We start from the raw sequence: 13,406 nt of genomic DNA, 5'->3' as shown, positions 1-13,406 counted from the left end.
AATATGTAGTGAGAATGAGTGTGAAGTACTTTCCAGCACTGAAACTATATTGCAACTTCTCTGATATCTTCATAGTTGCTTTCTGTTGAATGTTCCATAGTATGGCATTAAACTTACTCAATTACAAATGCAATATCATGCCCTGATACTGTGACTCGCCTCTCTTCTAATTTGGCAAGGTGGCTTTAGTGTAGTATCTTGAACATTTCTGGCAATTAAATAATCTTCATGGAGGCAATGAGGTGATATCCCTTTACCAGAAAGGTTACCTTTAAATACTAATACTATTACTTATACTACAGACCAACTGCAACAACTGCTACACATGATGCAGAGTAAGAAGTACTTACTAACTTCAAATTAACTCAGTTTTAATGAAATAAGGTTGCAAGTGGTTTGATTTAAATGCAAGTGGGGTAACAAGTGTTTAATTTCCCCTCTGCTCTTGCACAGGGGTGGGTCTGCCTGCGAGCGTCATACCTCTCTGTAGCGGCACAAACCAGGCCTGTGTACAGATGCTCCGTTTAATTGGGGTGAGATTAGGGGTGTCTCTGCTCTGAACCTCTCCATGGTTGTCAGCACAGAAAGTCAGGTGTGGAGCCAAGGCTGCAAGGCTGGCCATAAAGCAGACATTTGGGCATTGGGCTGAGAAATGAATCAGTGCTTTGTCATGTGCAGTGGCAAACAGTTCAAAGTGAAGGACAGCAAATCAATGTATCAACAAGAGAGTCTGATTTGTGCTACAGATGCCAGAGAACACAGAAGGAAAATGATGAGCTGTGATCAATATCCCAAAGAGCACGTTGCTGTGGACTGAATTAGAATCCGGACCAAGATGGATAAAGGCTCTTGTTGAGGTTAATAGTATAAACTGTCATATTTGAGCCTCCAAAACATGGCAAGCCAGGTTAAAGAGTACTCGGTTAAAAAAGTGAGTGTGTAAGTGTGAGTGTAAAAAAATAAAATAAAATACAAAATCTGGTGTTCTCAAAGGTCAGACTTAAAACTAAATCGGAAAAACTGAAAAAGCGGTGAAAGAAGTATGTTCAAATCATTATCAGCATTATCAAGTTGACTCACAGTGGCAAGAGTATCAAAAACGTTAATGGCAAGTAAGAGTTAAAGTACTGTTAAAGTCTAAAATTACTCGAATAGAAGCAAAAGTGCAAAACTACAAAGACATTAAATTTTATTAAAACGCTAAATGTACTTGTATGTAAACTGAGTACTACCTCTGGCAATCTATGAGAAAGATATTGCATTGAAACTGTGCAATGCTCTCCACCCTTGATACAGTGATCTATTAATAAACTGCCTATTAATCTTTTAAAAATAACATTTTCTTCATCAACCAGTCTTTTTGAAAATTTTTATCCCCTCATGTTTTATGCCTGACATATTTAGCTTGGCATTTTCTCATGCTTGTTGACATAGCACACGTGATACTACATGTGAACTATCTGAAAGGCTGTAGTGTGTGACAGACTACCTTTGTTTATGAAGTTTGCATTCCTGCATAAGGGAAACAGCTCTGGGACAATGCGGAGGCCAGTGAAGCACAGGATGTTATGTATTTTACTTTGCATTGTTGGTTTCCCTCCAACTTAACTCAGTTCCTTTACGCACTGCTTCTGTATAGCCTCTGCAATCCACTCTGAAAAGCTGACTCGGACCTTTTGTACAACTTACATATTATGTTTTTTCCCTTAAAAGAAAAGATTTGTTTTCAATTGTTCACCCTTCTATTGTTTTGCCAGAGGTTGTTGTTTCAGTTTTTCTCCAAAAGGATTATTGGAAAGCCCTGTCACTGTAGAGTAATTTTATGGCAGCTGCAAAAAGGCATTGTGTCTGAGGCTGCTTGGCCAGACATTTTCTCATGTTACACACACAACATCGGGGCTTTTCATGCGAGCTTTGCAACAGATGGGGCAGGTTTTTATGCACATATAATCATAAATATAATGTGTAATGTGTTGTATTTTATTGTGATGAGGCAGCATCCTCAGACACGGAGGATTTGCGGAGAGTCACTGTCAGTCTGTAAAGTATCTAGTGGTATTTGAGGTTATCCAAAGAGAGGAAGGAAAGCATGTAGGAATTATAACTTTTAGTTGTTATGAGTTATAATATTCTAAAACGCCAGAATTTCTGTGGAGTACTCTTGCGTAACTGATTTCTTCTTTCAAAAAATAATTTCCACTTAAGTTTGTTGAATGCCAAAGATGTTTCTCAGAAGGCCTTAAGTACAGATTCATTTGTAAGAACATGTCATGAATGATGCTCAATGTCTTTTAGAAACTGTTAATACATGGGACTTTTCACACTCAACCATAATGAATGGGATCAGAGCGACTCATTTATCATGTTGGCAAGGGTTCTCCACAAATTACTAAAATTCAGATTAAGTTAGATTCAAATTGTAAACAAATTATTTCTAATACACATTTAAAATAACATAAAAAAAAATCTGCTATATTTTTCTTTGTTAAGCTAATTTGAACTATGTTGTGCATAGCTGTTCTCATCATCAGAGCACAAAGTATTTCAGTGTCATTTCTTAACATTTTTTTGAGATGATGTACAAACTTTTTCCCCACAACTTTCAACAATTTAGCTGCATACTGTATATCTGAATGTGTCACTAAATGCAGTTATTTTGGGCCCATTACACAGTGTAGAACTCATTTCTCAGTAGAAGTAGCTGCTGAATGAGATTATACCTCCGCCTATAAGCCTTTCCCTGACAAAGGCGCTCCACAGTAGGTCTGGCCACGGTCCTCTCACACCCTTCACTCTATTTTGGGCTATAGCTTCCCCCTTAGTGCACCCCAGTCTCTCTGTGTGGGCCTCTGTACATACAAAGTGGACTGTGCCAGCTGGTGCAGAGGTGTAGCGGTGCTGAGGTAACATTCTGGAGGGAAAAGAACTCCCAAAAACCTCATTAAAGAGTACTTCTATAGAGGACGTTTGATGCGCTTGTCTGGTGTGTACCACTGGGTCAACCAAAATTGCTATACTTTTGCTGTTACTGTTGGGTTTGAACCAATACAATTCAGTTACCAAGGGCTCCAAGCAAAACTGTCCTCATTGTGTCACTTCCAACCTGCAATAAATATACTTAACTCGAGTGTTTCAAAAGAAGAAAAAAAGACAAGGAAAGCAGAGGTTTGGAGCAGATGACAGTTCCAAATGTACTGTAAATGAATACTACTACTGCTACTACTACGGCTACATCGGCTATTGCTTCTAATATTTGCTAATACCAGTACATACTAGAAATGTCAAAGATGCACTATGTATGTAAAAGTTTGTTAACTTTGCCTCCTGCTTGTCTCCATGAAGATGATATTGCATTAAGCCTGCCCTACAATATGGTATTAAACTTATTTTTAAACGTAAAGTTTCTGTGCTGAATAAATACCTTGTCTCAGTGGAGATAGATTTGTTTAATGCCATAATGGGGAAAATGATTGGCAAAACAATGGCATCTCCAAGGAGACAAGCAGTTAGCGGATCCTCCACTACAGAAGTTAGTGCTAGTTTTACACATGCACCGATGCAGCTTTTTCTGTTCTGATACTGATAACTGATATCAACCAGCACCAGGGCAAAGACTGAAAATATAATTTACTTCCTTTAAATACAAAAAATGATCCAAATGTGTTTTGGAACTATTATTTATCATTTAAAGTAATTATACAAGTATTACACCAATTTATAGACCAAAAAGGATTTTATCTGAACCAGTATCTTGGAAGCTGATATCCAACCCACCATATTTTTCAATATTGTCAACTATATCTCATACCAGTATCGTATCAGTGCAACCCTAGCAAGTTTAATGATATTTGATGATTTTTTCCTCCTTCATGCTTCCACTACCATTACTATATGCCACTGTGGACTGCTTTCACAATTACTGGCCAATAATTAAACTCTGAATGTATTTAATGTGCTTTCATGTAACTAGATTTTGCTAGACTCATATCTCTCACAAGAAACCTTTATTTAGCTCAGCAAGACATATATTACAATATTTAACACATTGTATGGTATGTAGTGTGTGTTATGCAGCTGTACTACTGGTGTGAAATAGCATCCATATTGTCCCTGTCGTGAATAATAGCATGGTGAATGTGTAACAGTACCACTTTGGCCCCTTTCTGTGAGAATTGAGCCTCTCTGGGCGGGACTGAATTCCACTGTGGCCTTCTTCCATCCACACACATATATTATAGGCACACAGCAGCCCTTGTACTGTTCATAATGATGTCGCTGTACACCTGCACTCATCGATATAACAAGATAAACAAGTGGTCAAGGTTAAGGCCACTGTGTATCCCCACTCCCCCACTGCTGATAGGAGTACTTAGTCTAACTGAATATTGACTTCATATAGGAGCACTTTTTACTCAGTCTAGGTTCATATAGACAACCTTTAGCTAATAGGATGAGGGAGTGATCTTTTGTAGTGCAAATGTTGTAGTGATCTCTCAGGTAGGGAAAGTTCACTGTTCATTTGCATTAAAAGTCCTATATTACGCAAAATTGACTCTTATGAGCTTTAGACCATGTTAGAATGTTGTTACCTCCTCAAAAACATACCCAGATTTGTGTTGTGTTTCATTCAAACATATTTGAGTAATCCTTTATTATTAGTCTGTCTACATTTCCAAAGCTCAAATTGCTCTGTTCCACTTTGTGATGTCATGAAGCGATAGTTTTCAAGATTACAGCTACCTTTAGTTCAGTAGACATTGGCAATTCCAGGGCTGAAATCATTCAAATGATTTTAGTGAAGGTGTATTGTGTTTAAAAACACAGTGGAGTACTTCCTGTATTACCACGTGACATCACAAATTGGAAAGTGTTTTCTGTTTGAGAGAAGAACTAAGTCAAAACTAAGGCCCCATCTACACTAGTACTGTACGTATTCGATTCGTTTTCATTGCGGATGCAGTGTTCGTCCACACTAATCTGATGGAAAACGGCTCCAGAGATGGAATGATCTGGTACCACCAGCTCCCACAAATTTATCTGAGTACAGATCTGATGGGATCTCTAGTTGCCGTCCTTATTGGACCACGTCACTGTGCGCCTTCCTGATTCACGGGGTTCGTGACATTATTCATGTGACGCTATTGCGGAAAACAGTTGAAACAAACCATACACAAACCATAGCTAGAACTACTTGCACAGCTTCCCTGTCCATACTTCGAGCCGCCATGTTCATTTTATAATCCAGTGTTACGTTCAGTAACAACTGAACCTCGTCGTAGGACCACGAAAAGACAGTTTTCACACCTGCCATCTTCCTTGGCTCGAAATCAGCTGCTACAACTTCAGACACATTGCTCCACTTCCTTGTTTTTACCGCCCACGTGATGTCATGACGACGTGACGCCAGCCTAGTCATGTGACTAGTGTTTCAGGTGGTTTTGTGTTACTGTGTGGATAGGGAAGGCTTTGATTGGGGACACAGAAATGACGTGTCTAGACGCAAATCCAATATGGCGATACGGTCATTCATTTTAATGTAAACATAACCTAAGATTTGAACTATTAAAGTAAACACCTAAAACTAAACCAAGAAGCTTAAATATGTAAGATTTTGTGTTAAACATGTGAGAATGAAACAAAACACCAGGTATGTTTGTGGTGAGGAAATGACTTTGAAGCATAGACCAGAAAATAACATAATATGGAACCTTTTAACAAGTGAAAGTGAATTAACATTAACATTAACATATGCATGGATTTTCAGGCATTTCCACACCTTTAGAACAGCTTTTTTAGACAGTGAAGCAAAGCAGAGTGGGCGGTCAGTCAATCTGATGCTTATGGCTCTCTCTTCCAGGTTTGTGATCAATACAATATGAATAATGAATGAAGCTGTGCACCCCACCTCTAAAACTGAATCGTTTAGAAAATTGTACCAAGCAATTCAATACATCCTCCAAACAATTTCCTCAAGCAATTAGTGACTTCAAATTCTTCCTCACTGTTAAAGCAAATAATAATAAAAAAATATATATATATATTACAAATTTGAAAATACTTATTAGTCTTTAGCCTCGGAAAGCACCAGTATTCTAGACAATTATGGGAGGAAGAGGAGGTTAAACTGATTTGGAGAGGTAATCGTCCGGACATCCTCAGACTGTGGGACACAAACACAAGACCCCTCAGTGTTGTAGTCAACACTAATGTATTGAGAGAGACTCCAAGGCTCCAACTACTGCTGCTGCTAATGTGTTCAGGTCCGCCTCTAGCCCCATGCATTCAACTGTGCAATGATGACTGTTGTTCTTTTTAATTACATTTAAATTAACCACATTCCCCATGGGTTAAGGAGCTGTGGTGTGTTGCAAAATGTTGTTTAAGTTTGCTCCAGGGACCTTAAGTATGTCTTAAGGGAGGGGGCACTTCGCAGATTCAGTAAAGTCAATTTTAATGAATGACAGTAGAGGCTGGCTGATGGCACTTCACAATTTAGACTTTTTTTTTTGTAGATTATGTTTTGCGGCAATTTGGAAAGTTGTTTCCATGTTTTGTTGCTCTTTTTTATGCACAAGATGTAACTGCTTGACAAAGTTCTCAAGCTACTGATGTATGGGTCAAGTATGGATCAAAAAGATTTCCCTCATCAGGATATAAGTTTTTAATTATTTTTAAATTAACCCGTCTCTAAGGCTTATGTTAATTTAAGCAGTGCAATACAGTTAAGCACACACTTTAATACTAACCCTGTGCTGTTTGACATACACAACTTAAATCGGACTTTATTGTAGTTTTAATAAATGTACTACCAATGAAATGTTCTTTGATGTTTATCTTGTCTTAGTTTATTATCTTAGTCATAGACATGTGCACATAGAGTTCCATACATTTTCTCAGTCACTGGTTTTAGTTTTACTTCCTGTAGCATGGAGTCTCCAGGGTCCAGCTGATAATGGTCTCCCAAACAATCCTGACCTGATCCCAATCTCTTAACAGGACAGTCCAAGGTCAGCGGCACGTCAACACTCCTCTTTGAGCTCACGGCTATTTTGGAGCAAGATCCTGTTTACTGATAGCTCAATCTTCAAGTCAGCATTTCCTGTTACTGTTGAATTCTGTGGAAAACACCTAATCACAAGTACTGTCTGAACAATTTTGGAATGAAGACGGACCATTGCTTTGGCTGGACTGTTCCACTTTGATGTTTGATGTCATACCTGGTGGCTTGACTCCATGGAGATAAATTAGTTCAACGCCATACTGTGGAACATTTTAAGTAAAGCAATAAAATCTCTATGGAGAGAAGCAGGTGGTGTATCCTCTACCAGAAAAGTTATATTGTAGAGAAGGGTATAAGCTAAACCAGAATTTCAGTTTATAGGATGAGGGAGTGATCTTTTGTAGTGCAAATGTTGTAGTGGTCTCTAAGGACGCTTTCACACCGCTAGTTATTTGGTCTGCCCCAGGCAATAAAATTGTTATTATGTAGCATATAGACTCCAGTGTGGTCCGCTTTCACACCTGCAAATGAACCAAAACCGGTCCGATTGAGGTATATCCAGCTGCACGTGGCTTGGGGATACTAAGGTTCTTTTGTATGCCGGACCTCTCAGAAGCAAGGCCGAGACGCACCATCTTGCCTAGTGGCCTTCCCATGGAGCTTCTCCAGGGGGTCAGGATGGCGCGGGGCGGTCCCTATTCCCCCAGAGTGGAAGCCGGCCGACTTGCAAACCGACAGACTGCCAGCTGCGGGGCAGGTGTCCGCACCCAACCCCACTCCCTGTCACACCCCTTAACCGGTGCACCCGGGCCCGCTGCCGGGGCACACTCTTAATTCAGGATAGTGAAAATTGAGGGAGTCCAAGCCTGCCCTCCCATGATGCATTTCGAATAGTTAGTTTGGACCTACTGTCCATGGTTTGGACTCGAGGTGGCATTCTCACCAGAGGGACCGCACCAGACTTTGGCATTTGGTGCGGAGTCAAGTGGACCAAGACCACCTCTTTTTTGAGGTCTCGGTCCGCTTGATCTAGTGCAGATCAGAGTGTGATTGATGCTTTCACACCAACGAAAACGAACCAAACTAAGAGCTTTTGGTCTGAATGGAACATTTTGTGCACACCAAGTGCTGTTGGCGTGAAAGCAACCTAAGCTAAGGAAAGTTCACTGTTAAGTGCATTTAAGGCTTCTTAAAGGTTCTATAGTATGCAAAATTGACTCTTGTTAGAATGCGCTTACCTCATCTAAAACATGCCTGGAGTTGTGTTGGCTTGAATAATTGTTTATTATTAGTCAGTCTACATCTCCAAAGATTAAAATCTCTATGGAGAGAAGCAGGTAGTGAACTCTCTACTAGAAAAGTTACATTGTAAAGCTAAACCAGAATTTCACAAGGACAAACTAAAGACTAAAATACAAACTTATATATGGATTTAAACCTAGCCATACCAGTACATAAGCAGATGAAACCCAAGACTATACCAAGACTATACCCTTAATGGACTAAAACAGGGATTAAACCAGGACCAGAGCAGGACTAACCCAGGACTAACCCAGGACTAAAGTAGGATAGGATAATTTGTAAACAAATTGTACATAATCAGACACATAAATATATCAGATTTCATTTTCCATCAGTCACCCCTTTACCACAATTTTTGACGCCCGAATGTTGGACGGGGGTGTGTCCCAGAACAGACTGCGATATTTGCAGCTGATTAAAGGCTGGGCGGTGGTACATACACAGATGCAAGGCCTGCAGCTGAGGGAGTGGGAGGGGAGATACTCTCCAAAAGCATAGTGCCAGCAATGAAGAGCTTAGCCAGTCACTGAGAGGAGATTATCCATATTTCATCCACATCCTCCTCTTCCTCCCAACCACCTGCAGAGAAACACAGGCGCATGAATAGTGTATGGAACAGTCGAATTTGAGCGGCGCTAATGCCGGATCCATCCTTTCATATCAACACCTTGGGGAGATGAGGAACAGTTCTATTAGAAAACTAGATTCAAAATAATTCCCTTGACTCCTCTGAATCCTGTGCCTGGTTCTCCACTGGTTCAGTTCTCATCAAAGACTGGAGATAGCCAGAAGGATTTTATAATACAGTCCATTCTCATTACTATTGCAAAGTTTGAATGTTACGCTCTTTATACTTTGAGAAATCTTACAACCCTTATTCAAGGATTATGATGAAGTTGTTTCATTGTCTGCATGTGGAAATTTGTCTTATGTGTTTAATCCGTCCTTCTATACCACTGCAGCAACACAACAAGAACTATGCACAAAATGTATTCAGTGAGTATTGCAGATATATCCTACAATAAATACTTCTTCTGTTAACAAGTTTTGTATAGTGGACATTGAACAATGACATATTAAATAGTGCCAAACAAAGATGCACTGTGTAACTTTTCTCGTGGAAGTCTCCCCATCTGCTTGGCTCCATGGTGATGTTATTGTTTGGCCTGGGATGTTCCACAGTATGACATTAAACAAATATGTCTTGCATTTATTCAATTAGAGGGTTTTTTGTTTCTCTAAACTCCCATAAAAATTTGCATTCTTACTGTTAGCAGGCGTGCATCTCTACAGATCGGACCTTGGCCTGGTGATGTAGCTGCTTGTCTCCATGGAGATAGTTAAATAAAAAGCCATACTATAGAACAGTCCACGAGAAAACACTATCTATGGAGTCAAGCAGGTGGCAGAAAAATTACACAATACACCTTTAAAAAAAATTGAAATTTAATATAGATGCTCACCCAATACTAACTTTGAAATTGTAGCAAATGCTTAATGTTTGTTCAGTCTCAAACCCCAACTAAATCTCAACAAGCTTCTGTCTCTCACTCTGCTCAGTATTCAGGACAATCAGGCGTAGACTTGTAAATGAGCTGTTGTTTTATGGGCTGCTATTAATTTCTGATTAGCCACACTAACTGCAGCACTTCTGTAACAAGCACCGCCAATCTAGTTCAGTATTTATCTGTGTTTACTCCTTCCTGAGACAGCCCAGCGCATTGGTGCAGTGTTATTCAGGCTGCGGGGTGGGTCTCAGATTTGAATTGAATTTTTGTGTAGATTACATTGTCCTGGTTTAGTAATAGTTTAGACCTGGTTTTGAGAAGATGCTGATTGAATTTTTAGACCTTGTTAAACATGCTAATGTCATGGGTTTGACTTAAATTTAGTTATATTCAGAGATGGAACATAAAATGAAATATCGTGATAGTGTATCGCCAAAGGTCTCACAATAATATCCTGGTCCATCACAATATATCGAAGTACAAGGCTCTTTGCTTAAATTAATAGTTATGATGCAGCAGTAGCTAAAAAAAACTGAGGGATTACATAAACCATGATCCTTTGCTCTGTTTCAGTGCAGGCCACATGAAGAAATAAGTGTAAGTGTCATATATCAATATATATTAAGTCTTGTCAAGGTGTTTTAAGAGGAAAAAGTATCACAGTAAATATTCTACCCTGAGACATATATTGTGAAATTATTGTACAGAGAGATTTGGATATTGTTGTATCCCTTGTTATATTAGGGCCTGTTTACACGATAACGCTTGCAGGTAAAAACAAGAAAAATATTTAGTTGGAAGTGCATTTCATTTAGACTGTGACGGCGTTTTTGGGGCTTAAAAACGCAAAAATCTGAACCCCACCCAGAAAAAGCTGAATACGCTTCACCATAGCGTTTCCATCTACACTGCCCAAGATGCAAAACTCTGGTCAGATCTGCTCACGTCACGTACGCGTTTACGTCACATACATCACCACCTGGCATGCATACCCAGTCGAATCACACACACATTTGCATCACTGTATACACACAGATTTCCTCTCGAAAATGCTTGTCTAAATGCAGAATAAAAAGTGAAGGCGCAATGCCACATTTACGTCTTCTGTTCATCATCATATAAATGTAGCCTTAGAAGTACGGAGTTGGAGAATCTTATTTTCATCATGGTTTTCCTGTTACTATACAAGACTCATCTATTTGGTAACCTGAGATTTGTTGGTGGCCATGACGTCTGTGTATATATATTGATTGATTAGATTTCAGATGAGCACTGGGGAGGCTTACAATATCTTCAGTGAACTGCAAAGATCCTATTGTTTGTGCATGTAATTAGACAAAAAACAGACTAGAAAAATTGTTTGTAATCAACAATTTCCCAAGCATCTGTAGTCTATTTGGAGTGTCTTCATTTTCTACTAACTGACATTTGCCTAGAATCTTGATTTATTCCTTTGCTTCTGTTGGCTTGTATTTACTTATGTATGTGGCAAGGTTCTTCAAGAGGCCTAGCTGAGTGAATACTACTCCACTTTTCTTTTTATCTGTGAGACGTTATAAGAAAATAAGAAGCCACAGGGTTAGAGCCTCTTACACCCTTTCGTTTATGCAGTCACACGAAAATCCCTTTTATAACATACATCCATCTGCACTGTCCTTTTTCTACTTACTGAAATACTAGAGATTCCATCACTGTGTGTTTGGAATCTAATTTCTTGTTATTGGCTTTTAAAAATTCAAACAGAATGTATGCTGCATTCAAATGAACAAGTAACCATAGTCTATCAAGGTTGGTGCATGACAAATCACATAGTTAGTTTGTGTCTGTATTATGGAAATACATTTTAGTGGTTCAGTTACTGTCAGAAAAAAAAAAATCACGATTTACGATTTATTTATGATTATTGAGAGAAACTGTGTAAAATCCTATATTAATTTTCATTCACATTGTCTAAAAGACCACCATTCCTAATACATGGCCAACTTTGAAATCCAATTTACTGAATGTCAAAGTAAAGTTAATGTGACATAAACAGCCAATTTACTTTTGGAGAATAGATTGTTGTTTGTTCATACCTTTAGCTATTTCAGTTTTTCCTACTACAAGGAGATGGATAAACAAGATAATTTTCTGGTAGCTGTAAATACTCAGAAGTCTTTGGTGTAAGGTTGTTGAATGGACAATAAACACTCTCAGAGAATAAGTCGGCATATGTCCCATTTCCTTCCCTGTAAATCTCAAGCCGACCTCACATGAACTTGGCTTCTGGCAAATACAGTTGTAATAGCCTGTCCTCTCCATCAGTCCTCTCTGACTTAGCCTCACTGACAGATATCCAGGCAGGAGAAGAGGAAGAAAATATTGAACTTTCCTCCAAATCTCTAGGGATTCATACCAACACGGTAAACCCAGCGCTATCCCAAATCTCAAGCACCGTCCTCCCACACCGTCAGTTACCACTAATCGCCCACGCACTGCTAAATTCTTCCTTCTTTGGGCCGCACCCGCTGTCCAAACAAGCAACCTCTGTCCATTTTGACTGACCTGGCAAGATTCATTGTTTTATATGGCTTTGTTTTCCTTTTTATTTATTCTTTTCTGCAACTAAAATATATAACTAACCTCTTGCTGAAACTGCTACTGAGAACTCCAGATTTCTCACGTTCTCAACATTTGGCTGCAGGGAATGACCTAAACATATGTGGTATGTGACTCCATGTGTTTAAATATGTTTAGGTTCTGTCTAATTGATGGCATATGTGCAAAATTAGCTAAGGTTTCAAAACATCTTCTGGCATTATTTAAATGGGAATTTCAGTGCTATAAAATTTCCCAGTGGTTAGCCTCACTCTGAGCAAGGAGTTTGTGGGTTCAGTCCTAGATTCAACTAAATATAATTGCTCTGATGAAAAACTGTAATTCGTTTTAGTGTAACTGTGGATTCTTTTCACTGCCTGCTTTGGGTGAATTCTCTAGTGAAGTGACTGATTGAATTCTCTGTTCTATGTCAGCCAAAAATGCACAATTTAGCTTTTCTTGTGGAGGGTCTACCACCTGTTTTGTTTCTGTGGAGATTGCTTTGCCTGGAATGTTCCACTGTAAGACATCTTTTTTCTTTCTTACATATTTTTATTTTGGCTCAAAAATGCAGAAACATTCTTTCTGGGAGCAGGGTTTCCTTGTCACAGATCAGACTTGAAAGTTGGCCTGGGTGTGTTACTTGCTTCTCTACATGATGATGTTTAATGCCATACTGCGGAATGTTCTAGGCAAAGCAGTAATATCACCGTGGAAACAAGCAGGTGGTGGTCATTCTTCCAACAATTTTCATTAGTAATTTTACAGTGTTCTATCCCTCTTAAACACAGTAGTTTAGTTACGTGACACCAAATATTTAAACATAAAACAACATAATCTTTACTTAATAAGAAATTAGTTGAATGAAAATGTTGTAAGGAATTTCATTACAGCAAAATCATGACAAAAATGTGTCTGCAGGACCTTGAAGGTATATAAATGGGGGTAAAATAACACTGAAATTGCAAAGCCTGTCTGCATCAGTTCCAGTAGCCATTCTAAATCGTATTCATTATGCT

The 13,406-nt window shown here is 38.9% G+C and overlaps 1 protein-coding gene across 6 annotated transcripts in view; it reads left to right on the top strand.

Moving 5' to 3' along the window:
- arvcfb (ARVCF delta catenin family member b) overlaps nt 1-13,406 on the top strand; it is a 266,391-nt gene that overhangs the window by 134,678 nt on the left and 118,307 nt on the right. The gene's annotated exons all lie outside the window — the stretch shown is intronic.

Source organism: Boleophthalmus pectinirostris, unplaced genomic scaffold (genome assembly GCF_026225935.1).
Source record: "Boleophthalmus pectinirostris isolate CB_2022bp ecotype Guang Dong unplaced genomic scaffold, ASM2622593v1 HiC_scaffold_4, whole genome shotgun sequence".
NCBI classification, from domain to species: domain Eukaryota; kingdom Metazoa; phylum Chordata; class Actinopteri; order Gobiiformes; family Gobiidae; genus Boleophthalmus; species Boleophthalmus pectinirostris.
This window is presented reverse-complemented; position numbering and strand designations above follow the sequence as displayed.